The sequence below is a fragment of the Lissotriton vulgaris genome, chromosome 8 (assembly GCF_964263255.1).
Source record: "Lissotriton vulgaris chromosome 8, aLisVul1.2, whole genome shotgun sequence".
In the NCBI taxonomy this organism is placed as follows: domain Eukaryota; kingdom Metazoa; phylum Chordata; class Amphibia; order Caudata; family Salamandridae; genus Lissotriton; species Lissotriton vulgaris.
In genome coordinates, this window is record NC_141696.1 from 1,519,856,856 (window position 1) to 1,519,884,410 (window position 27,555).

At 47.1% G+C, this 27,555-nt stretch overlaps 1 protein-coding gene across 1 annotated transcript in view; it reads left to right on the plus strand.

Moving 5' to 3' along the window:
* LOC147699077 (sodium/potassium-transporting ATPase subunit alpha-1-like) overlaps nucleotides 1-27,555 on the plus strand; it is a 3,282,495-nt gene that overhangs the window by 78,209 nt on the left and 3,176,731 nt on the right. The gene's annotated exons all lie outside the window — the stretch shown is intronic.

Below are 27,555 nucleotides of genomic sequence, written 5' to 3' on the forward strand. Positions count from 1 at the left end.
AGCCCCAACTTTCTCCTAAGATGGCCCCACCACCGCCTCAGACCCCTTCAAGGGTCTACTAAGATGGCCACTACCTCCTCAGACCACGGTTCTCCTAGGAGGTCCGCCAACACCTCATCAGACTCCTCCAAGACCCTTTCCAAAGCAGGATTGGTCCTGGGGAAATCAGTACACCAGCACCAGAACCTGTCAAAATCTTTACTCACAAAGACAGGTGAAGTGAGGCCTTTAAGAAGATGATCCCATTAAGGGGATTTTTTTATCTCCAGATATGATAGGGAATGAACTACAGAGTGGGTATGCGCACTGGGAAATAAATCCGTAAAACAGTATACAGCCAGTACTTACGGGTTACCTACTTAACTGAGGAGGATTTGCCCTACGAAAACGGATGTCTCCGATTTGGAGGTAAGCAGGATCTCTGAGAAACCATGATTGAACTACTCAGGAGATCTATTAAAATAAGTACCTAACCAACGTTGGCAGCGCCATGTCATGTAATTTCCACCCTATGGTAGGTACTGCTCGTTTGTGGACGGCATAAGCTTTGGGATGGTGCCAGACTGATTCTATGCACCCCCTCAGGATATGATGTCCTCTTAGCCAGCTAGCTAACAGTGCCACCATTAATAACCCTAAACCTAGGTGGGTAACAAATGGTTCTGGCAACCACTGAACATGACAACCCTGATCGCTCAAGGATTGTGATAACAAATTTAGAACCCTTTTGCCCAGTCACTCATGCCCTCAGAGAAATACACAAGGAATACACAGTGGGACGTTTTCAATGTTTATTGAACCTACGTGATTCTTGCATAGAATATATGTGATACAGTGATCAATAGACAGAAGCAGATGAAAGTTATTAGAAGTGCAAGGACAGTGAACATAATAAAAACTCCACCATTGTGATAAGACGAGTTCTGTCTGATACTCGCCCTATTGCATCCAAGGATTTGGTTGGCGCTGTAGGGAGCTTTAACAACTGGAATATCTTTCCCCACCTCTTGCTAATAGGCTAGTGAGAAGCGCCCCTTCCAAACTGTAGTACTCTAGAGAGCTCAAGCACTTAAAGCAATCCTGTAAAAAACTGGAGCGCAGTTGGAGACAGGCCTATTGTCCACTTGCTAAAATAGTGTTAAGGTAGTCCCAGAAAGAGTGCTATGCTGCTATCAAGAAGGCTAAAAGTAACTTCTTCACGGAGCATACTATTCAGTCCAAAAACAACTCAAAAGAAATTTTCTCTCCTGGCATCCAATTCTTGGTGCGAGAAGCTGTCCTGTTTCTTTATAGATGAGATCCAAATGATCCAGGACAGCTTTGGGACAAGTATTCACGGGCAGACGGGGCTCCCTATTCAGAATGTCCCAGCCTCTGATTCAAACCTTATTTCTTTGACAGGCTTTTTATCCATTACCTTGCAGGATTCACTGTCCATTCTTAAATCTTTGAAATCTGGTTCACCAGCAGATCCCTGTCTAGTTAGGCAGTTAGCAGCAGCTGCTGATGTGGTTATTTCCGAAGTTAACATAATTATTAACATGTTGCTTCAGACCGCTACTGTTCCACTCGATTGGAAACAGGCGAAACTGCTCCAGCTGCTAAAAAAAATGCCCTCTTTAGATCCTGCTACATTAGCTAGCTAGCTATCGATCCATCTCACTCCGGCTGTGGCAAAAGTGTGTGAGAAGGCAGTTTATAAACAAATTTCCAATTTTATTGAGTCATCCGGTGCCCTCCACCCAGCCCAGTCGGGATTTAGGGCCACAGATAGCACAGAGACGGCCATTGTTGAGATGACAGAGGCTATAAGAGATATTGTGGATGCAGGTGGCAGAGCGGCCCTGATTTTATTGGATCTCTCCTCTGCCTTCGACACAGTGCTTCATCGCCAACTTTTGGCCCATCTCTCAAATATTGCAATCTCAAGTTTAGATTGGGACTGGATCAAATCATTTTTAGAGGACAGAACACAGCAGGTATGGCTGCCCCCGTTTTCCTCCGCCCCAAGCAAAGGTGACCACGGGAGTTCTGCAGGGCTCTACTTTGAGCTCCCTTCTCTTCAATGTATATGTCATGCCCTTAATCTATCTAGCAGAGGAGCTGGGAGCCAAGGTCCTAGCTTATGCCGATGACACTCAGCTCCTCTTCACGTGGAAGCAAAAAGATTTGTCCCCCGATTTAGACAAAAATTGCCTCTCATCCGTTTTTTACTGGCTTGCAGGGTCTCAGCTTAAATGCAATGAGGACAAGTCTGAGGTTCTTTTGTATCGGTCTTTCCCCCTCTTTTTAGGGAATATCTCTGGCCGGTAGATTTCCCAAGGCCTAACTCAGTTGGCACTGCGGTCAAGAATCTGGGGGTCTGGTTTAGTCAGGACCTCCAGTTCGCTATGCAGTTAAAAAAAAACTTGCCGGATTGTGCTTTGGCACACTGAAATCACTTGAGAAATTCTTGCCATTGCTGCCCAGTCTGGCCAAGGAAAAGGTGACTCGTGCCCTCATTTTGTCTTATCTGGATTATGCGAACACAATTTTTCTCTTACAGGGGATCCTCATCAATAGTTATAAGCACTAGAATATTCCCGCCCATGCGCGGGATCCCGGAAACATGATCATATATGTGCCCCACATATATGTATATATATACATACATACATACATACATACATACATACATACATACATACATATATCCAAGTAATTCCTCAAACCTCCACTCGGCGTGGCGAAAGAAGAAGACGGACCCCATGGCTTCAGGCAAGATGTTGTTTATTTAGAACCTTTCAAGCGACGCGTTTTGAGTACCATGTATTCTTGATCACACATCAGTTAAACAGTTTGCTTGCTTTTTTAAATGCTGTGTTTCCCTGACCCAACCTACGGGCCACACCTCCTAAAGTGCATCACGTGACTTGTTCATGAACATAGAAATGGTGCATATTTTGAATGGGAAATACTGAAAGACCAAAGTCTTCATTTAATGTATTTACAATTAGCCTGAATGATGATATACATATTAATGAAATAAAATACAATTTCTTTCATTAAAAATACATATTAAGTGTATTAGCAATCACTCAATTGCACACATTACATTAAAGTGCATCTTTGGACAATTATCATCGCTGCATGAATGCAAGGACTACCAACTGGTATATAAAGTGACTAGTGCAGAATTCTATGTCAAAACAATATATTCAATAAATTGTTGCTACTTTTGTTTACCTTTATTCTCTTCACTGCATGAGTGCAGATACCACTAGGTATTTAAAATCACCGAAACATCAGCAATCTAACTAGCACAATTGAATAAATACTGTATTGATCATGAATCAAGTCAATCATGTGATAAAAAAAAAGATATTTTCTTTTTGGTGGAAAGCAACCCCTTATATACATCAGAGCTTGTGTCCTATATACTTATTAAAAATTTAAAATATTACATTTTGTACATCATAAATATTAAGACCTATATACATTGATTTAATGCAAAAAATTATAATGAAAAGTGCAAATCTGTACATGTGCATTTTAAGTGATGACACAAAAAAAACTTTGAAAAAAAGAAGGGGAGAACCGATATGAAAAATATATTATTTTGAACTGTACAAGATATTTAAAAAGAGAGAGATATAATAGGAAATTTGTATATACACATATGTATTTCATATATCGCTAAGAATAAGGTTGCATTATGTACATAATGTGCCCTTAATATATACATGTGTATAGCTCTATGGGGTTTGATTGTCACTTATCAAAAAATAATAAAGTGCAAATAGAGTGTTCCAAGTTATACCATGTACTCATCAATTCGTCTCGAACCAATGCTGACAATTTATAAGAAATTATGCAGATCTTCTGTTGCATTAAGACCATGGGGCTGTTTGCTGTCCAATTCGATAATATATTTGGTTTCCAGCTTTCTCAGCAATTTATCCCTGTCCCCGCCCCTTCTCAGTGGGGGTACAGCATCGATAACGTAATAACTCAAGCACAACAGATCCCTGTTGTGCCGCAAGTGGAAATCCAGTATATATATATATATATATATATATATATATATATATATATATATATATATTTTATTTATATTTATCCAGTATTGGGGTATCTTTCATAGATTCACATGCTTAGAATCATCCCCGCCGACGAGGTGGGAGTCTCACGGTACAATAAAACATATACATTATAGTCATAATAACATTATACCATAGGCTATAGTGTAAGTAAAAGTCACTAGAATAGCCTATCTCAGTATTCTTGTAAAAAGAACCAAACTTGGAAACCAGCCAATCAGGCAGCAGCACCCTCTAGAACCATCCCCACAGAGAGGCAAACCCTCAGATTTTCTACAGCACCTTGTGTGTTAGGGAGTCTCTCTGAGCTCTGCTCAGTGTTTTCCTTTGGCCTGTGTTTCTGAAGGAGAATTATGTCTGATTCTAAGAAGAGTTTATTTTTGGCTTGTTCTTCCTGTGGGAAGAAAAGACTTCACTTTGAAGACCCTCACAAAGAGTGTATTTATTGCCTCTACCCAGCACACAAAGTTAAAGACTGCAGGGTCTGCAGAACCTTTCCTACAAAGACTTTCAAGGATGGAGAGGGACGCCTGCTGGTTTGGCTGGAGAAATTGAAAAACATCTGAAGGGGTTTCAGAAGGTGAAGGAAGTCAGGTGTCCACCCCATCTCCAAGAAAATAGATAGATCTGGAGATCCTCCTGAGAAGATGAGTAAGACCTTAAAAACGTCATCTTCTGAAGCAGGTCAGTCCTCCTCTCAAAAAGAGAAAAAGAAAATCTCTTCTGAGGAGAAAGATAAGATTTCTTTAAAAACTGCCTCTAAATTTCTTCAGGACACTCCGTCGACAACTATCTTCGTCGTCGAGGAAATTACCTCAAAAAGTGAGTGGATCTTCAGCTTTGAAAAAAATTACACCGTCGACGAAGTCTTCGTCGACGGCGCGGTCGACAAGAGTCCCTACGCCGTCGAAAGTTCGCACCTCGTCGTCGCCTGCTTCGTCGACGAAGATCCCGACGACTAGCCCACCGTCGACGAGCCTACCGTCGACGACGATACCGTCGACGAGCATACCGTCAACGGCGAAGATCCCGTCAACGAGCCTACCGTCAACGATGATGCCGTCGATGATTTCACCGTCGACGATCATTATTCCTTCGTCGACGAGTCTACCATCGACAACGACTTCAATCATAACGTCGACTACCACATCCTCAACGATGTCCTTTCCGTCGACCATTTGACCATTCCTGACTCCATCAGAGACGGTCGCTCCCCTCCCGCCCTACCGACTGGTATCGTAGCGCTTTGCTGAGCGTGCCTTGCATTAATAGACATAGCGCTTTGTTGCCAAGCAGCATTTTGGTGCCTGAATTAATTTGATACTACATTAACATAGCGCTTTGTTGCCAAGCAGCGTTTTGGTGCCTGAATTAATTTGTTATAACAATAATTGCAGTAATTGTTATAGCGCTCTGCTGCCAGCATTGTTTTCCATAGCGCTTTGTGGCTAGTTACACAGTGAGTCCTGTTACCCTTTTGGCTCGCTGCCATTTTGTTATTGTGTATCCAAGCCCGTCCCCCCACCACGCTCCCGCCTCCCAGCTGACCCTCCCTCGCCCCTCCCCTTCCACCATCCATTTATGACAGATGCTTTTGCGTGCAGCGTTCACACGCAGCGGTCGCGCCCCATGCGCGCCGAAGGTGCGCCAAAGGTAAGCCCGTCTACACCCATCCACGCCTGGACCACGCCCATCGCCAGACCCCCTGGCCCCCGCAAACCGCACTCCTCCCGCATAATGTATGGCGCCACCACCCTCCTAGCCCTTAACCCCGGACGCACACCACAATGCTACGAGGCTTCCCTGTTGCGTGCTTATCTAGGATCCTGATCGATACTGTGACCTTATGCCCCTATTCGGCTATAAATCCATTTATTCCCTATATTGGCATAACCGTTCAAGTGCAATATTCAGTAACTCATCTCTGGCCTCACACGAACAGAGCCACATTCCAGAATAGCTTTCTCTGCCACTTCCTTTGCAACCAATTAGTGCAATGACAGAGCAGAAGTCACTATCTGAGATTCCTAGATTAACACTCGGAGTTCTTCAACAAGATAAAAACTCAGCAAACCTGGAAATCCCCGCTTGCTGTGTTTTGATTAGTAATAGAACTCTAATGAGCACTGATAGACGATCACTTCCTAGTGACATCTTTTATTGACGTCTTATGTCCAGCAAACTTACGTCAAACAAGGCACCTTTCAGGTATAAATACTACCAACGTGGCCTTAAGCAAGTCCCCTGTTGCCCGTCGCCTGAAGCTGCTGTTATGCTGAAGATATCATAGCTGCTATTGCTGCTAACTAGCGAACGATGGTGTGGTGAACTTAGGAGCTGAACAACCGTCCCCTGCAAGAGGCCAGCAGATGCAAGCTGCCCGCGGACGCTGTCCCTCCTCCTCCTCCTCGACGCGCTGAAGAAGAGACGCTGCCTTTCTCCTGCAGAGAAATCCAGCTCCAGCGTTTCTGGTCTACCCTTGCGGGTGACTGGGATATCGAGCCCTGAGGGAGATACCAGACCTCCATCATTCTATTCCAGAGGTATGGTGTTGACTAAACCCTTGAGAGAGAATTCTTGAAGCAAACCTTGGCAAAACCAACTTAACTTAAAGCTACTTACTTACTCCCCTCCCAAGTATTAGGCTTAGGTCAGGTACACTGGGGTAGGCGTAGTTAGAAGCACCAGTTGAGTATTTTAGCCTAATGTATATATGAATGTATATATGTTTTATTACTTTTAAACCATTGTATGGCTAAGAAACCATATCAATGCTTTTACAGTATTATTTCGCAATACTTATCTTACTGTACGTACTTTTTATCATAACAAGTCTTGCAATTGTGGCAATTCATTTCTCTTGTACGAGAAGAAAGACTGTTCAATAAATGTTAACCCTTTATTGACAAACGCCCCTCTCTCTATTCTCTACATATTGTTAAAGTAAACTGCACCAACCTGACTGAGTAAAATAATTGTCTATTGTTTCACACGACCCTAGAGATTGACTCTTGATCTGAGGAGCAAAGTTGTCATGTTGCACGGTTGTTGGAAAACTGAATCCCTTCTTGTCTGTGCCAGGGAAGCTGATCACTTTCTATTTCAGTCAAGAAAGTTTCCAGTGACCTCTGAGCTAGTTGGTAACAAACCCAATTAAGTTTAGCATAGTCAGTAGAGGCCTGGAAGATCCGCACTTCTACGTCGATACTACTGTTTATGTTATTCCAATGCGCAGGGCCTATTGGGAAAATAGGAACTACGCTACATGGCGCCCAACGCTTGGTAAGGCGATAAACTAACGCAAGACGTTAGAGTAACTCAGTCGTGCATATTTCACACAGACCCCTTTCTCCCGTAAATACTCCAATAGACGTCTGGAGTGGGTGAAAGGTTAAAATCCGCCCGAACTCAGTAGGAAGAGATTCCTATGTAAAGCTCTGGTTTATTCAACGTTGAAGGATACAGTGTTCCAAAATATTGTGCACCTAATCTTTGTCTCCTTGGAGACCTACTCTGCAAAGCCTGCATTTATAAAATGTCAGACTTAGAAAACGGAACCACTGGGGGCGCAGCAGATGCGACTCAGCAGGGTCCCGACGACACGGTACCGGGTGCAATAATCATCCCGGCACATTTAAGAAAGTCTATAACGTTAAAACTTATAGAAAACGGACTGACACCACAAGGTGGTACAGTAATTTTCGTGATAGAGGCTCACGAATATCGGCAGACAGAGGTATTCTATTCATGGATAAACTTTCCAGCGGCAAACGCTAGAACAAAAGAGTTTTACTATTACAAAATAGAGAAACCTCTGGATGAGTACGCTCCTTTCAAGGAGACTGAAATCCCACTAAAATTCCAAGAGCACCTGCTCTGGTTTAATGGCGCCCTAAAACATAATTTATTTATTTATTTATTTATTCAAAGTTTTATATAGCGCGAACAAGATCCTTACAGATATCAGAGCGCTTCACATGGACAAGGTAGGGGCAGTAGGATTGAACAGAGATAATGGGAGCAGTGTAATAGTCATTAACATGGTAATAATCATAACCTACATAAAACATATGCATATACAATCAAATAAACAAGTAATATAAGACAGCACAAGTCGTTGATCACACTACAGGGGTGTTCAGGTACACCTTGGGTATGTGGATGGCTTATACCAGTGTTATAGTATATAGAGAACACTGAGTGAGGGCAACGGGAGAGTGGATCAGTAAAACAGCATATTACCAGGCTCGGTCCACTAGGTAGACCAGGAGCAACGTGGCCGGTTCTAGCCAGCTACACACCACACCCGGGGCCCGATTCACAGAATGAACTTAAGACTCAATCCTAAACTTACTACTATTCTGGTATTCACAGAATGCACTTACTACTTTTGGCATTCACAGAATGAACTTACTACTTTTGGTATTCACAGAAGTTAGGATTTTGTCTTAAGTCTGTCTTAAGTTTCTCTTAAGTTTGTCTTAAGACAAACTTAAGACAAAATCCTAACTTCTGTGAATACCAAAAGTAGTAAGTTCATTCTGTGAATGCCAAAAGTAGTAAGTGCATTCTGTGAATACGAAAATAGTAGTAAGTTTAGGATTGAGTCTTAAGTTAATTCTGTGAATCGGGCCCCCGGACATTGCAAAAATGTCTAAAGAAGAGCTGTTAGTTCAGCTAAAAACACTTATAAAAATACATAGGCAATTAGTGCAATATGTAATGCGGACTGCAACAGTCCAACCAGCTGTTAATGTACCACAGCTGACCCCTCATCAGGGGAACACTAATAAAATCACACCACAGAACATACAATCATGTCTTGGTAAAACACCCGTAAAACGGGAACAAATTCCTTTCTGGTTAGCACAGAAAATCACTCAAATAGAGGCAGTATTTTCTGATACTACCCCTATAGAGAAACACAGAATCTTGACAATCTGCCTTCCTATGGGAATCGCACCACACATAGAGGACTGTGACACTTGGGGTACAGTCTTTGCTTCCATTTACACAAAAACACACGGTGTTCCGTCTATGGCGGTAATACCAGAAGTGCTAAAACAGATTCAAAATGAATACGGTCCAGAGCCCGCTTTAAATCTTGGTATGAAATTACTGAAAGACTTCAAGCAGGTCTCGGCTATATTATTAGCCAATATAAAAGGAGAAGCAGCATCTGTGGCGATCCGCCAGAAGTTGAAGGAAACAGATATAAAAGATCAGCCAGTTGAGCTTGCCAAAATCATAGAGAAATGCTATGAAGAATTAGGTAGAGACAGCTTGGGTGGGAAACCAGTAAAGCCCCAACTGCTCGAACATCCTGAAATTATTTATTAAAAATAATTCAAACACTCCTAAAAAGAGCTGGGATGGAAATAAACAATCCACTCCCAAGGAAAAAGTTTTCCAGTCCAGAGGAAGGTCTCCTCAACGGAGGGAAAGAATTCCGACTCGAGAACACCAGTCTCCCCAGAGGGAGCCCTCTGAGAAAAGATATAACCTTAGAAATAGGGATAATTTGAAAAAACCTGATAGATATCAAAGTATTGATACACGTCCCTCTTGATCTTTTTCGCAGAAATCGGAAAGAAGAGGACGGTCAGACCCAAGAGAGCACACCATGTCCAAAGACAAGGAACCTGCTCAGAGTAAAAAATCTCAATTTCCCAAAAAGAAGGTAGCCAGTATTAGAGTAATCAACCATGCCTAGAATACCGAGGACACAGTTGAAAAACGGGGAGTGGGCATTGACAATGTTGGATAGTGCAGCAGAAATCAGTATAGCCCGCAAGATCTTGATGAGTCATCTGGAGACAGTGGACACGAATGAATTCATTTAGGTTGAAACTGCCGACACCAGACTTAGCGAGCCCCATAAAATATACGAAATAACATTGCGTATAGAGGGTGATAAGACTAGGAAAATAAAGGCTCTATTTTGGGATAAACTCTCAAAAGGCTATGATATTCTGTTAGCTGAAAAAGATTGGCCCCCAGAGTTTGTCAGGGAGTGCCCTTGTGGCGAAGAAGTGATTATGCCTGCCTTCTCGAATCACATTCCGATTCACAAAAAATATACTTATGCAAGGAAATGGGCAGTAGCCCAAGCTCCGGCATTATATAAAAATCATGTAGGATGGGATGAGGACTCTCCTCCCAACAAAATCCAGTTAAAAAGTGAACCAACTGCCCAACGGCAGTATCCCATTAAGCAAGAAGCTCAAAAACAAGTCAGGGAGATTTTAGTTCAACTTGAATTCCAGGGGGTGATTGAAACATGCACCTCTCAAATGAACAATCCTTTGTTTCCTGTCTCCAAGCCAGACAATTCATATCGTCTAGTTTTGGACTACAGACACCTTAATGCATGTTGTAAAACATTTGTAGTACAAAACTCGCATAGTGCAGCCCTAATGAATAACATAGTTAGGAAAAAATATAAAACAACATTAGACATATCTAATGGTTTCTTTTGTCAAAACATTGCACCGGAAAGCAGATATTTGACCGCTTTCTCAGCATTTGGGTCGCAGAAAAAATTCTGTCGACTCCCACAGGGGTTCAAGAACAGCCCAAGACTATTCTCAGCTAGGGTAACAGAGTTACTACAAATATATGATGATGAGGCATTATCTTACGTAGATGATATCTATCTCACAGACGACGACTTGGATACTCACTTGAAAAGAGTGAACACCATTATACTTGGGTTCGCAGCAGAGGGTTACAAATTCAACTTTAAAAAGTCTCGAATTGCCCATCTGACAGTACTATTCTTAGGATACGAATTATCAAGTGAAGGAAAAAGCCTAGCGGACAACTTCTTAGAGAAGTGCGCTGTACTCCAAGCTCCAAGAACGCTGAAGAATATACAATCCATACTAGGTTTTCTGAATTTCTGAAGAACGTACATTCTAAATTACGCGGAGAGGGTTAAACCTCTCTACGAACTAATAAAACCTGATTTTAAACAAATCAATTGGACTCAAAAACACACAGAAATTTTGAGATCACTGCAAACAGACATGTTAGCTAAAACAAAATTAGATACACGTGACAATATACGCGGTCTTGTAATCCGAGTCATCCCAGGAAGATGCTGATTCACATACCTAACCTCTAATGAGGGAGAAAAGGTACCAATTTCAATTAAATCTCACTTGTACACACAAGCAGAAAAAACATTCAGTCACACAGAAAGAACTGTGAAAGCAGTGCAAATTGCATTAGCAAATGAACGAGAACTAGCACACGGCAAACAGATTAATATCCTCACAGCGGAATCAGCCTTCGAGGCGCTATTCAGCCCAGTAAACCTGCCTACAGTGTCACTGGATCCGAAATGGATACAGTGTGTAGATTCTCTAGGAGTGGAAGATGTGAGATACTATTTCGCTCCTCAATTTGAAGAACTGAATGATTTAGAATATGAAGAAGAATATCCTCTGCCAATCGAGCTTCTGCCTCTCCCACAGTACGCCTGTATAATCTATACAGATAGATTTGTACAGCATTTCAACGTAGAGAGCAAATCCTACGATGCGGCCTGTGCGATTGTTAAAGGTCGTTGGCTGTGCGGTAAATTCAGACCGAAAATAACAAAAACTGAATCAGTAAGAAACTGTTCGGCTAAGAGAGCTGAAATCAGATCTTTAAAGATGGCGCTCGAAAATGCAGAACGCGAATTCCCCACACTTATCGTGTGCGATTCTCATTTTTGCGTCAACTCTTACAATAATAAACTGCAGAGGTGGATTGAAAACTACTACAAAGATGACACAGGTGCCACAATAAAGCATAAATTGCTCTGGAAACAGGTAGTTCTTTTACAGAAAGAACTACAAAAGACTCACGTGATACATACACTGAGTCATCAACGTGATGGCGTTCACGTTGCAGGGAATTCATTGGCTAATACAGCCACAGCGGAAGCAACTAACCCGGCTTCCGTAGCCACAAAAAAGCGTACAGAAAAATACATATACGGGGAAACCATGCTGGCAGTAAAAACGACCGTAAAAGGTGACTGTGCAGCACTGCCCGTGAACTATCCACTCAATTATGCATACGTAATCGATGCAAACTCTGTTCCTTTTGCTCGAATCCCTGGAGTGGGGGATAGGGTAATTCCAAACAGGGACCGGAGGGGCTTCCTATTACAGGAAGCACATATGGGGTTGGGTCTGAGACACCAAACAATCAGGGACTCTCTGAGAGAATTAGAATCAGAGTACTGGTGGCCGGAAATGAGTGAAGGCATTCATGAGTTTGCAAAAAACTGTGAAGACCGCAACAGAGATCGCAGTGGAGAACCGGCCAGTGTAGTGTCAGAAGCCATGATAGAAAGCATCAGGCAATCCATCCGCGCTATCAAAAAAGAGAAACGCGTCCCATTGTACATCGTTAAGGCTAAACACACTTAAAAAATTTGTCCTCCAGCGCTCGGCTGACGCTAGAACGGTTATAAGAGATCTGCGAGTCTTTATCGGCACATACGCAATTACCACGTTCAATTCTGACCAGGGTCCTGCTTTCAGCTCTCGAGCTTATAAGTAGGCCATGGCCAACATGGGAATTGGGTTGCGGTATTCTTGTCCGTCGCACCCCGAAGGGAATAGTGTGGTAGAAAGAAAAAAACGGGACATAGAGCGATCTATAACAGCGAAGGTATTAGGTTCAGGCGCTGGGTGGGTCAAACATTTAATAAGTGTCCAGACCAGTCTTAACAATTTGCCAAGAAAATCTCTAAAAGGTTTCAGCCCATACGAACTATTGTTCGGAATTAGAATGACAATTCAGGACTTAGATAGTCCGGTATCAGTGGTACAAGATAAGAAAACAGACTTTGACATCAAAGATCGTTTGGCTGTTTTACAGGAACTGAATGAAACAAGAAAATCCTTAAGCAACATAAAGTTAAAGCAACAGCCAGATACCACTGACGAGGCACCACAAGCAACAGCCCCAGCAAGGCCTGTCTGGATTCCAAAGATTGGGGATCTAGTCAGAGAAAAAATCGCGGTGAAGAAGGAATTTGGGCCTTCTTACAGAAAAGCAGTACCTGTCTTGGCAGTCACCGGAACAAGATCAGTAGTACTACCGCCCCTTGCTGGTAAAAAGGAGAACAGAGTCGTGTCTATCGACCTGGTAAAACCACAACCATGTGGCCTATAATCAACAGTAGGCCCAGTGGACTCCCAAGAAACAACAGAATACCCAAACTTGCAACAATCCAAGAGGTTGTTCAAACTGAAAGACTAATCACATTCGATCAGCCAGCAGTGCACAGAGAAGGACTATGCAATAATACCATGGAACTTGTGCCTCTTGAGACACAGATTGAAACAGTTCGTCAAGAAACACCAGTCTAAAATAATGTGGCATCAGAAAGTGCTACCGAAAGACAGATTGAAGGAACAATCCCAACAATTGACAGAACTGCCTCTGGTTATTTCATCGACTTCGACAACTTCTATGAAGATCAAAACGACCCCGAAGTGATGCCAGAAACAAAAAAGTATTTTAAAGAAAAAGCAACAGAACTCTTTCATCAACTGAAGGAAATCTACCTTATTTCCCCTTGGTTAGAGTTCTGGTGCGGTCTAGGTGTATTTTTCCTCCTGCTTTGGCTCATCATGGTACTTTGTTTGGGAAAATTCATTGAGGGAAAATATAGTACAATGGACACAGCAAGTCAGAACATCAACCTAGTCCTCAAACCACACAGATCATCCCACGTGAAGAAAAGAGAACTGTCAACAGTAAATGTCACAGCAATTCCAATACCTGGTGGGGTAGTATGGGAGAAAACTGACTATGAGATCTATGGTCTGGTAGAGATCCTGAAGTATCCTCATCAACTGAAGGTTTCCTTAAGTGACTTTGTAAAACCTAGTGTTCGAGGCATGTGGGCTGCTGAATTCATATCTGTGCATAGATCGCCGCCTAGTGTTGGGTCCGGATGATTGCACATTGTTGTCCTGGAAGAGTCTTCGAAGTATCACGAGATAGGTGGCTCCTCCCCTGGACTACAGTGCGCATGGGCATCGCCTCCATCCTCAGATTGTTTTTTTCCGCCATTGGGTTCGGATGTGTTTCGGTTCCCTCTGTCGGAATCGATAGTTGTTTAACTTTTCTTTACTTGAGACCAAAAGGTCTTTAGGATTCGCGTCGGTATTGTCCATCGTTCGGGTTTGTTTATTCATCGGCTCCGAACACTTGCTGCCCTTCCGCGTGCTGTCGGCGCGGACGGGCCTACACGACGCTCCAGACTACTTCAACATGGAACGAACTCCGTTTAAAAGGTGCCCGGTGTGCACCTCAAAGTATTCACACCTCGACGTGCACCCAGTGTGCAACAAATGTTTGTCGCCGGACCACGATGAGGCCAGGTGTATGGCCTGCTCCAAGTTCCGGTGTAAGAAGACTCTCAAGCTTCGTCGGGCCGCAAGACTCCAGGCCCAGTTATCAGCGCCCCCGCCAGCCAACATCTTTGAAGAAGACGTTGATGACGACACCGTCCTACAAGTTTCGGACTCCAACCCGGCGTCAGAGGATGAAAACTACGACGCGGGAGACGAGGAGTTTGAGGAAGTCGACGAGGAGGTAGGGGACGACGACGGGGCCATTGCCACCGTGGAGGATAGCTCAGAGGAGGAGCATCCTCAGACTGACTCAGGGGTCAATCCCCATTATACGGCCCAGGTCGAGGGATCGCCTTCGGGCCTTACCCAAGACCTCAATACTCGTCCCACGGCCCCGCCTCCGGGCCCGGCCACGGACATTGGTGATGCGCCACTCCCGGTACACAAACCGAAAGTGAAACCATCAGGGTCCGCACCATCAGTATCGAAACCGAAAGTGCAAGTCCCACTGGTGGGATCAAAGGCTCCAAAGGCCTCGGCGCCGAAGAAAGACAAGATGGCCGCCGAGATCAAGAGCCACGCCAAAATGGCCGACCCGAAGACCCCGGTGTCGAAGCCGAAGGCAAAAACGCCCGACGCGGCTGCGTCGGCGCCGAAGCTGGTCGAAGCTCTGAAGAGCCGCGTCGACGCCAAGAAGGTCGATGACCCTAAGAGGGCCTCCAAGAAGCGTCAAGATGAGCCCAGGGCGCTGGCTGCACCGATCCCAGTCGACAAGGCCAAAGGAGGTGCTGTGTCGACGCCGAGGACTGCGCCTTTGGACGCGGAACCAACTCCAGACTCTGAGGACTCGCTCGAGCCAGTCCAGCCCTCCCCGTCCTTGACCAAGAAGGTCGTGGAGTCCCTTCAACGTATTCGGAAGGAAGACGTAGCTCTCGGCCCGAAAGATGTGGCGCCGAAGCCTCCACAGAAACCGGCGAAGGCGCAGCCGCCAATTCACTTCACGCTGCCTCCAAAGACGACGCCGAAGGCTTTCGCTCCAAGACATGGGGCCGGGGTGCCCCTGAAGCTGGTGTCTACGCCTAAACCATCCTTAGTGGTGCCTAAGCCACGGCACCAACCACTGACGGACGAGGAGCGTCGAGAGGTGGTCATCGAAGCCAACACAGGCAAGCTCTCTCTCCTTAAGAGGAAGATCACCCCGGAGCCGGTGTTGGAGCATTTTCATATTCCACTCAAAAAGAAGTCGGACTCTGCGGGTACTTCTGCCTCTATGGAGCCTGCGTCTCCACAAGGTCTGGGACTCTCACCCATTCACTCTAACGCTGGGGAGGGTGACGAGGACGAGGAGGAGGAGTACACTTATCCAGCGTACTCGGATCCAGAGGAGGTCAATGAGCCATGGTCTGCTGGAGGCGATCCTGAGGACCCTCAGACAGGACACGAGCCGCAGCTTTTTGCTGCAAAGACTTCACCAACAGAGGGCTCTGCAGCATTTAACGCATTGATTGAGAGAGCTGCGGCCAACCATGATGTCGATCTCCACGCCGACCCCGTGGATGTCGATTTTCTTTTTGACACTTTCTCAGTGGCTGAAAAAACCGTCAAGACATTGCCCATGCTCAAGGGTGTGCTAAAGCATGCGCCAGAGGTTTTCAGGGAGCCCACCCGGGCAAGAGTCATCAATCCTCGCATTGATAAAAAATACAAGGCGGCGCCCACTGACCCAACATACATCAAGGGACAGTTGCCACTAGACTCTTTGGTTGTCTCCAACGCACGTAAAAGAGCCAATTCACAGACCACGGGTGATGCTCCTCCCCCTGACAAGGAATCAAAGGTGTTTGAGGCATCAGGGAAACGTATTGCTGCGCAGGCAGCCAATATATCGCGCATATCAAACACGCAGGCACTACTTGCACGCTACGATAGGGCGCACTATGACACCCTAGAAACACTTCTACAGCACTTGCCAGAGCAGTATAAAGAGGGTGCAGAAATGCTGATTCAGGAGGGTAAACTCATTACCAATGCCTCCATCAAATGTGCTCTAGATGTGGCTGATACCGCCTCGCGAGCCATCAATACTAGTGTTCTGCTACGCAGGCATGCATGGCTCAGAATATCAGGCTTTAAACCAGACATTCAGACCACCATCCTCAACCAAACAGTAAATCCAGACCACCTGTTTGGACCTGAAGTAGATGCCACACTCGAAAAAATGAAGAAGGACACTGACACCGCTAAATCTATGGGTGCCCTTCAGTCCCAGCAGTTTCGGGGTGGTTCCTTTTGCCGCTCCAATAACAGAGGCACCTCAAGAGGCCAAGCGTCACAGTCCACACAATTCTATAAGACTAACACCCAATCCTCATATACCAACAAGGGTAGGGGTGGATACCGTGGCAACAACGTCAAGGGCAGAGGACGTGGGAATAACAGCTCCAGGTCCTCCACCGCCAACAAACAGTGATGCCTTGTCACTGCCCCCCGACCACACAACACCGGTCGGGGGGAGACTCCAGCAGTTCCTGCCCGTGTGGAAGTCCATCACCACGGACAGGTGGGTCAAATCTCTTATTCAGTACGGTTATTGTCTGGAACTCACTTCCATCCCACCGAAAATACCTCCAAAGAACCGTCCTATGTCCGGCGAGCACTTGCACTTGTTGCAGCAGGAAGTTCAAGTCATGCTGCAAAAAGGGGCAATAGAGCTCGTACCACTGCAAGAAAGGGGAACAGGGGTTTACTCCCTGTACTTTCTAATCCCAAAAAAGGACGGATCCTTCAGACCCATCCTGGACCTCAGACCACTCAACATGTACATTCTGTCAGAGCATTTTCATATGCTTACTCTGCAACAGGTTCTCCCACTGCTTCAGCAAGGGGACTTCCTGGCAACTCTAGACCTCAAGGATGCATATTTTCACATTCCCCTGCATCCTTCACACAGAAAGTATCTAAGGTTCACCATTCAAAACCAGCACTACCAGTTCAAGGTGCTGCCCTTTGGGGTCACCACGGCGCCAAGGGTCTTCACCAAGTGCCTGGCGACGGTGGCGGCGCATCTAAGACGTCAGAACATCCACGTATACCCATATCTGGACGACTGGCTCATTCAAGCAAAGTCGCACGCACAGTGCGCCGACCACGTGTCCCAAACCATTCACCTTCTGCACGATCTGGGATTCTCACTGAATTACCCAAAGTCCCATCTCCAGCCCGCCCACATACGGCAGTATCTGGGCGCGACCATAGACACTCTGGCAGCCACAGCACAGCCGAATTCAGTGAGGATCAACAGCATTCTGTCGCTGATTCAGAAATTCAGGCCTCAACACTCACTTCCAGCACGAGTGTTCATGCAGTTGATAGGCATGATGGCCTCCCGCATCTCCATTGTCCCGCACGCGAGACTACATATGCGTCCGCTTCAGGAGTGCTTGGCACGTCAGTGGACTCAGGCTCACGGGCAGTTGAAAGACCTAGTGTTGGTGAGCGGTCGGGCATACAACTCTCTGCATTGGTGGAATCCACAAAACCTTTGCAAGGGCCGACCGTTCCATGATCCTGTGCCACAGATTATCCTGACGACGGACGCTTCTCTCCAGGGATGGGGAGCATGTACTCCACTACACAGTGCAGGGACTATGGACACTACAGCAAAGGAAGATGCACATCAATGTATTGGAACTGATGGCAATCTTCATGGCCTTGAAGGCGTTCAAAGTACATCTGTGCAACAAGGTCGTGTTGATCCGGACAGACAACATGACGGCCATGTACTACATTCAAAAACAGGGAGGGACACACTCTCCACAGCTGTCTCGTCTGGCTCAGAGCATGTGGAAGTGGGCCATTCAGAGGAACATCTTGTGACTAAGGAGTAGTCACCCTGCATCCGCAGGCACCATCTAAGAACTCTGCGGTTTGCTGCACGTCCTTCCTCCGGAATCCGACCGACCAGCACGACGAGACCCGGCTTCCCTGGCACCTCTGACCTCTACCTACCTCTACAGCCAAGCTGAGAACCGTAGGTGCGACGAGACCTCAAGGGACTGGCCATCATCAGAACTGCACGACTTCTATCTAGCACGACCGCCGAGGGATCCTCGAGTGAGTGCTTTGGGGTCCGAGAAGCCCCGACCCTGAGCAGCTCCAGCACCGAAGTTCAGCCCCCCCAGCCTCCATGAGATCTGCGTGGGGCCCTTCTGGTTTTTGCTGCTCACCGCGTTGTCTGGCTACTAGCCCGCTGGCTTGTGGCCTTCCCGACGACGAACAACGACATCACCAATGCTGGTCTGGTTGCTCCAGACTGGCCCTTGCTCCCCTCCAAAAGAGGAGCACCCCGGACCCTTCTGGTCCACTCCAGACGCCATTTTAGGTCCACCGTGTGGGCTTGAATTTGCCAAGACTTGTTGCCCCAATCCTGGGTCCAGCGACGTCGACAGCATCAACCATCGTGGGACAGCTCGCACCTCCATCCTGGTCGCCGACAACGCCTCCTGGTCCATGAGACTGCAGAGTCCAGCGTCGCCCACTCACCTGGTCGAGGTGACTACCATCCGGTGCCATCCTGGTGCCCACACAATCACTGGCTAGTGATTAAGAACTTGGTCCCCTCTGCTTTCAAGTGTCTTCCATCTTCGATCCAGGCTTGGATCCACCGAACAATCTTCACTGGTCGCCTGCCAGCAACTCCTTCTTTCAGGCTCCTGGTTCGTCAACGAGGATTCCCGACATCTTTCCAGACCTATGCATCCGCAGCCCCTGGGCTAGGTAACTTCGGCATTTCGGTGCCCCAGCATAGCCTCACTATCCAAGGGTCCAGATCCTTTTTCGTTTCAGCTCTAACTAGTCGGGTTCGCCCGAGAACACTAACTTTTGCTTTTACTAGCCTCCATAGACTTTGTCCCGCATCCCGCGTGAGAGTGCACACTCTGCACCCCAGTCCCCTATGCCTCCTGCTAGTAATCTGAAGGTTCAGTAACGTAGTCCTAGCGATTCCAAAGCCTATTAGTCCAGTACTTACCTGCTAGTAATTTCGCATTCCACTTCCATAGTATATGGTTTTCCGTGCCCCTCGGGCATTTGTGTAAATTGTGCAACTTAAAGTATTTTCGTAAGAGTTTTGTTGTGTGCTTAGTACCCTGTCCTCATAAAGAGTACAGGGCTGTTGTGATCTAAATAAATACACTGTTTATTTTCATAACAGTTGTGTGGTGTCCTTTCACTTGGTGTTCAAGGGGTATATGTGATGGTATAAAAGCTGGCTTAACACGCCCTCTAGAGTTTAGCCCGAAGGCTGCTCGTATCCATGCTACTAGGATAGCTGGTCTATAAGGTTGACTTACAACCAATCATCAATAAGGGTTGTTTGGACTGATACCAAGTGCTCACTAGAATAGTGAACATTATATATCAGGCCAAATATATATATATATATATATATATATATATATATATATATATATATATATATATATATATATATATATATATATATATATATATATATATATATATATATATATATACATACAAAATAAGCAACTGCAGCCTCATACACACCAGAGCTGAATAATGCTGCAAGGACCCCCCCATTATAACATGAAACCATGCATTAGAAACAGGGAAGAACAACAATAAAACATGTTTTGAATCTGTTTTAATGCTTAGCAGCCAGCAGAAACGCTCATAAAGGACTGAAAGCATAGACCGCTCCCAGGCTGCATTGCAAAAACACAGTCTAAAAAGACTGAAAAGCTAACTCAAAGCAACATGGAGATAAACTGACCTGTGCCTTTAAGGCAGTCATGACCCCCAGCTTCCCATCATGCCTCAGGGGTGACAGTTAGGTCAGTTGTTCTTTCCGGCTCCTTCAAGAAGGATCCTGGTTACACAGCTCCACTTCTTTCTGATTTTAGTCAGAAATAATCTTTGTTTTTCACAACTTTATTGACTTACTTCGACGTCTTCCACCTTCTGAAGTAAGGATCTGTCTTTTTTGGACAGTTTTGGGCATTTTATAACACTTAAAATGCCTTCTCTTTTTGACTCCTGTTCTTCTTGTAGTAAAAAGAAGACCAAAACAGACTCTCATAAGGTCTGTATACTTTGTTTGCCTGAAGATCATGACCCTAAGACCTGTCCTCATTGCCAAACCATGTCCAAGAGAACATTGAAGGACAGAGAAAGGATTCACCTGTATGGCCTGGCAGAAAAATCTTCAAGAGGAAGGTCTCAGGTGAGGAAGGGTTCCAAGAGGTCTAGAACTCCATCTAAAAGCAAGACCTCTCATCCTTCTACATCGGCGTCGGGCTCCATCGACAGCGGCCTGGCGTTCGAGAAGACATTGTCACTCAGGTACGTCATCGACGTCGAAGATTCGTGACCCTCCGCCGTCGTCAACCCGGCGACTATCGGCTTTGAGGAACAGAAGCCCCCCGCCATCGTCAACACAGCGACGATCGGCGTCAAGGAGTAGAAGTCCACCGCCGTCGTCAGCACGACGTTCGGCGTCGAGAGCAGGTTCCTCTCTGTTGTCGCAAGTCCATCGGCGATCGACGTCGAGGGGTGAGAGTCGTCCGCCGTCGTCAACCTGTTGACGAACTGCATCCAGGATGGGAACTCCTCCGTCATCGTCTCGATGACGATCTGCGTCGGTGATCGACTCCCCTTCCGCAAACGTCTCGACGACCTTCGACGTCGAGGATAGACACCACTCCGCCGTCGTCTTGACGACGTTCAGCGTTAAGTAAGAGAAGTCCTCCAACGTCGTCACTACGACGTTCGACGTCCAGGAAGAGGAGCCCTCCGCCACCGACCTTCGACGTCGATGTGCAGAGATACTTCACCTGGATCTGAACGGCGGCGGTCGCCGTCGGATCGACGTTCAGCATCGAGCAGAAGGGAAGTCCAGGCGTCGTCAGCACCGGCGTCATGGAGTAAGGAACCATCGAGACCAGTCACATCAGACTGGAGATCGACGTCTAGGAGAAGGTCCGGTTCGACATCGAGGAGCGCACGCCTGGCGTCAAGGCCTACCTCATTAGGATCTATGGAATGATCGGTGGTACGGGTGACGGAATCAGCTTTGCGCCATTCTTCCTCTCACTCCTCTGGACAGCCTTATACGAGATCAGCCTCTCCAGAAGCCAGCAGACCATGTCATCAATCCCCATCGCATCAAAGGGAGATTGCCTCTGCTGTGCACTTGTTCCTGAGAAGGCTTCTCCCCCTGCATCACTGGAAAGATTCTGGGGCGACACGGCGGATGCAAGAATATGCAAGTCCTATCCATAGGTCACCGTTGCAAAGATTGGTGATGGAAGTGGACAGGTCGAGTACCCCTAGACGTGGCGAACGCACGGGCAGATCCCGAGAAAGAAGGTATGACAGATCACGTTCCCCCAGACGAGAGGAACACACAGACAGATCGAGGGGACGAAGGCATAGTGTCCATCGCAGAAGTAGGAGGACACCATCTACTTCTTCTTCAACCCGCTCGTCAAAGAGGGATTATTCCCCTACATTATCGGACAGCCCTATCTCTAGGGTGTCTCCGATAGATGATATCAATTCCTACCACGATGTGCTTCAGAGAGGGGCTCAGAAGCTCAATATCGAAATGTTCGTCCCTCAGGTAGCGACGACGGTGATCTTCGAGACTCTGCATCAGAAGACGATGTCTCGTCCATTGCTCCCCTTGGTTCCAAGGATTCTTGACCCTGTGGTGGACACCTTCCTGACACCAGCTACCATCAAGGCGGTGCCAGCTCGAATCCAAAAGAAGTACAAGCCTGCTTCTTCAGACGCCGTCTTCTTGAAGACACCCGCCTGCAGATTCAGTAATCGTTGCGGCGGCAAGGAAGACTCATGCTGTCACTGCAAATTCATCGCCCCCCCCCGATAAGGAGAGCAGGTCCCTAGACTCTTGGGGACACAAGGTTTGCAACTCGGCGGCTTCAACCCTAAAGGTCTCCAGTGCGGCTGCTTTGTTAAGCCGCAACGACAGGGCCTTGTGGGACTCCTTGGAACGCTTCAAAGAGAAGCTACCAAAAGAATACCAGAAGGACTTTGATGAGATAGTCACCGAGGGATCACTTGTTGCAAACCAAATGATCAGCTCGGCAGCGGACGGCGCTACTCTATCGGCGCATTCCTATGCTCATGGAGTCTGCACCAGAAGATCCTCGTCTCAAGCCTGACTAATACTAAATCTCCCATTCTCTGGCTCCTCTCTGTTTGGCACTCATGCAGATGAGGAGATGAGCAGAATGAAGGCAGAGCTTGTCACTCTCAAGGCCGTCGGCCTGGAAAAGAAGAAAGAATTCAGGCGTCTGTACAGGCCCAACCAGCGCAAGGGATCCCAACAGAGGGTTCAAACCCCTCAGTGGTCCCAGGGGAAAAAGTAGGGCAAGTCTCAATATCAGGGCCGTAAATCGAACAGAGGTAGAGGTGGTCACCAACAGCAGCCCTCTACCATGGCTAGAACAGGAGTAAAGTCATGAGCAGTGGCTTCTCTGGCACTGTTGCCCACTCCAGTGGGAGGAAGTGCTTCACATCATCTGGCAGAGTGGTGCAGCATCACAAAAGATCGTTGGGTGCTCAATATACTGCGCAATGGATACACACTACGTTTCTGTGTGCTTCCAAAGGACATTCCTCCAAAAAGATATCGTCCTCACCAACTAAAGTTACTCCGACAGGAGGTGAAAGCTCTTCTTCAAAAACAAGCCATAGAAAAGGTTCCTCCCTCCCAGCGAGGAAAGGGAGTCTACTCCAGGTACTTTCTTGTGCCCAAAAAAGATCAGGAGCACAAGTTCAGACCTATCCTGGATCTTCGCCTTCTGAACAGAGTCATTGTGAAGGAGAAGTTTCGCATGTTGGCCCTTTATCAAATATGTCCACTTCTGCAAGTAGGAGATTGGATGTGTTCGGTGGACCTCCAAGATGCGTACTTCCACATACCAATTGCTCTGCGTCACCGCAAGTATCTGAGGTTTGTGGTCGGACACAAACGCTATCAGTACAAAGTCTTACCCTTCGGGCTCAAATCTGCCCCACGAGTCTTTACCAAGTTCATGGCAGTGGTTGCAGCCGCCCTTCACAGAAGAGGTCTGTTAGTCTATCCTTACTTAGACGATTGGCTTCTCAAAGGACCATCTCCTCAACAAGTATAGAGCGACTTCCAAGTTTGTCTGCAGCAGTTACACGACCTGGGCCTTCATGTCAACATGGAGAAGTCTGTGCAGCAGCCCACCCAGGCGATCCACTATCTAGGATCTATTCTGGATACAAACAAAGGAAGAGTGTTTCCTTCGGAGGAGAGACGTTCTTCAATGCAGCAGAAGTGACTTATTCTGCTCCAGACAGAACATCCAGCAGTCCAACAAGTTGCATCCCTGCTGGGGTCAATAGCCTCCTGCATATTTCTCCTCCCCAATGCCAGGCTGAGAATACGACCATTGCAGCAAGGTCTAGAAGACTAATGGGATCAAGCAACGGGTCGCTGGGAAGATCTGATCGTGCTCTCCCACGCAGCGAAGTCATCCATCAAGTGGTGTACTCAGCCTCAAAATCGGTTGGTGGGAGTCCTCTTTCACCAGCTACTTCCAGTGCAATCATTGGCAACGGATGCATCCCTGCAGGGATGGGGGCACACATGGGGTGCCTTCAAATGCAGGGTCGGTGGTCCACAAAGGAGCAGTCCTACCACATCAACATGTTGGAGCTACAAGCAGTCCATCTTGCTCTGAAAGCTTTTCTATCTTCAATCACGTCCATCTCAGTCCTGATCCAAACAGACAACACGACCACCATGTTTTATCTAAACAAGCAGGGGGGTACATGCTCTCGCCCTCTCTCCCTGGAGTCTCAAGCGATCTGGTACTGGCTACTGGCCCGAAACCTCTCCGTAGTAGCAGTGCACCTTGTAGGAGAGCAGAATGTCAAAGCAGACGTGCTCAGTCTGCACTTTGAAGATCAGCCAGATAGGGTGCTACACGACGAGGTGGTGGCAGATCTTTTCCATCGATTGGGTCGTCCATCAATAGATTTGTTTGCAGACGACAGAAACAAAAAATGCCACGCCTTCGCATCCAGATTCCACCATCCAGGGACAAGCGGGAATGCGCTTTTGATGGATTGGTCAGGGACATTTGCCTACGCCTTTCCGCCTCTGGCCCTGATTCCGAAGGTGGTGTCCAAGCTCATCAGATCCAACATGAAAATTATTCTGATGGCTCCAGACTGGCCGCGGCAGTGGTGGTACCCGGACCTTCTTCAGTTGTCTGTGCTCCCACACAGGAGGCAGCCTTGCAGAGCAGACCTACTGATCAAGATGGACGGGAAGATTCTCCATCCCAGCCTTCCCTCATTGAACTTGGCAGCTTGGTGTAGGAGAGTAGGGTCTGCAATCCTATGGTCACCCCAGATTTTTGCTTTTTTGCTTCACTGGTTTACATCTTTCCCTGGCTGTGGGCCTGCTAATCAGACCCACAGCCTAGCTGCTCTCTCTCTAAATTGACATTCATGTACTTTAATGCATTTACCAATTGGTATTGGGTCACTCTTGTAAGTCCTTGTACAGTGCACCATAGGTACCCAGGGCATAAGTGAACCCAAGGCCTACCAGGGGCTGCAGCATGTATTATGCCACCCCTGGCTGGCCATCCAAATCTGACACAACTGGCTGATCGATCAGCTGGGGCAAGGTGGTGTAATCACCCTTTGCTTTAGATGTAGAATACCTATATCTAAACCTAAAATGGGCACATATACTCCTATAAGTCACTCCTATGGCAGGCCTTAACAATCCTGGAGGCAGAGTGCTTGGAATTATGTGAGATAGTGCTCTGGCATGAGCTGAGCCTGTCTGCAGCTATCGGAACCAAGTCCTTTAGCTGTTTCCATGATAACGCTATACCATATACTCTTAAGTGCATTATAACCTCGCTGTTCTTGCTAACTTTGGCATAGCATTATTAAAACATGTCGAGTAAGGTGTCATACGAATTGGAATACTACCCCCTCGCCAGTTCTGGCGACGGGGGTAGCATTCCACCCTTCTAGAGGGACACGACATGTATGTAACTGTGAACCCCGGTTAAAGTTAACTCGCGCCTCAGCATCACAAAATGGATGCTGCCACCACAGACACAAGTCTGACCTCCTGCTGCTGGGAGTCCTTCCAGCGAGGGAGGCTTGGACAAAGGGTTTCCTGCCTTGGGAGGTGCTAGCACCACCCCAGACAGGATTTTGTGTTTTAGGTAGGACAGGCCTGAAAGGAATGAGACATGCCTGGGGCACACAAGGTGCCCTGTGCATACACCGGTTCAAACCAGTTGCTGGGGCACTCCAGCCCCAGCTCTGGCGCGAAACCGGACAAAGGATAGGGGGTGTAACCACCCCCCTTCCTGGTCCCACCCATAGGAGGGACCTAGTCATAGTACAGCCCCCTTTAGGAGAATAAAGGTAGGAGCTGGTCCCATTCCAAATGAGATTATCCTGATTTGAAACTCTACAAGAAGAAACTCTGGACTTCGACGTTCTGCTCCACAGAAGACTGAAGAAATCTTCCTTGTGGGCAAGGAGTGTCCACTCTGCACCAGCAGGCACCATCAAGCGTTCCAGCGGTTCACTTTGTCGTCTTCCCGAGTGGATCCAGACTTCAGAGCCCGACGAGACCCGGATTCCCAGACCTCTCCGACCTCTACCTACATCTGCAGCACAGCTGAGATCCGTGGATGCAACGGGACACGTGGGACCGTCCATCTTGGAGAAACTGCACTTCGCTTCCAGCACGACTTCAGAGGCATCCTCGATGAAGTGCTTTGGGGATTTAGAAGCCCCAGCCCCGAGCAGCTCCTGCACAGAAGATCAGCCCTCCAGCATCCATGAGATCTGCGTGGCGCCCTTTTGCTTGATTGCTGCTCGATGCGTTGTTTGGTCACTTGCCGGCTGGCCAGTGGCCTCCTAGACGACGATCCTTGAAATCCACACTGCTGGTCTGGTTGCTCCAGTCTGGCCCCTGCTTCCCTGCAAAGGAGAAGCACCGCGGACCCTCCTGGTCCGCACCAGACGGAGTTGCATTGGCACTGCTCCCACTCTTATTCCAATCTGAGGGGTGGATCTCCTGCTAGGTCCCTCCCTATGGGTGGGACCAGGAAGGGGGGCGGTTACACCCCCTTTCCTTTGTCCAGGTCACACTGGAGCTGGGGCTGGTGTGCCCCAGAGCCGGTTTGACCGGATTATGCAAGGGGAAGCCTTGTGCTCCCCAGGCACTGTCTGGTTTCTTTCAAACCTCCCTGCTACAATCCACTATCTCCTGTCTGGGGTGGTGTGACACCTCCCTGCGACAGGAAAGCCTTTGTTCAGGCCTCCTCTGCTGAGTTTCGGTCAGCAGCAGGAGGTCATACATGTGTCTGTAGCAAAAGCATCCATTTTGTGGATCTGAGACTCTTTTAAAAATCAACCGCATTTTAGCAAAAGTAACATGTCGTCCCCTCTAGAGGGGTGGAATGCTACCCCCGTCGCCAGGACTGGCGAGGGGGTAGTATTACAATTCGTATGACACCTTACACGACATGTTTTGATAAAGCCAAACCAAAGTTGACATATAACCGCGAGGATTATAATGTACCTAATAGTATATGGTTTGGCATTATCCCGGAACAGCTAAGGGAATTGGTCCCGACAGTTGCCGACAGGCTCAGCTCATGCTAGAGCACCATCTCACATTAAACCACGCACTCTGCCTTCAGGATTGTTAAGGCCTGCCATAGGAGTGGCTCACAGGTTTATATGTGTCCAGATAGGTTTAGATATAGGCATACTATATCTAAGCAATTACACCACCTTGCCCCAGCTGAGTGATAAGCCAGTTGTGTCAATTTTAGATAGCCAACCAGGGGTGGCAAAAGATATGCTGCAGCCCCTGGTAGGCCTTGGATGCACCTATGCCCTGGGCACCTATAGTGCTCTGTACAGGGGCTGATAAGGTGACCCAAGCCAATCTAGTTATGCAGCTAGGGTACATGGAATCCATTTTACAGAGAGAGCAGATAGCCTGGGGCCCTGATTAGCAGGGAACCAGGCCAACTAAGTCG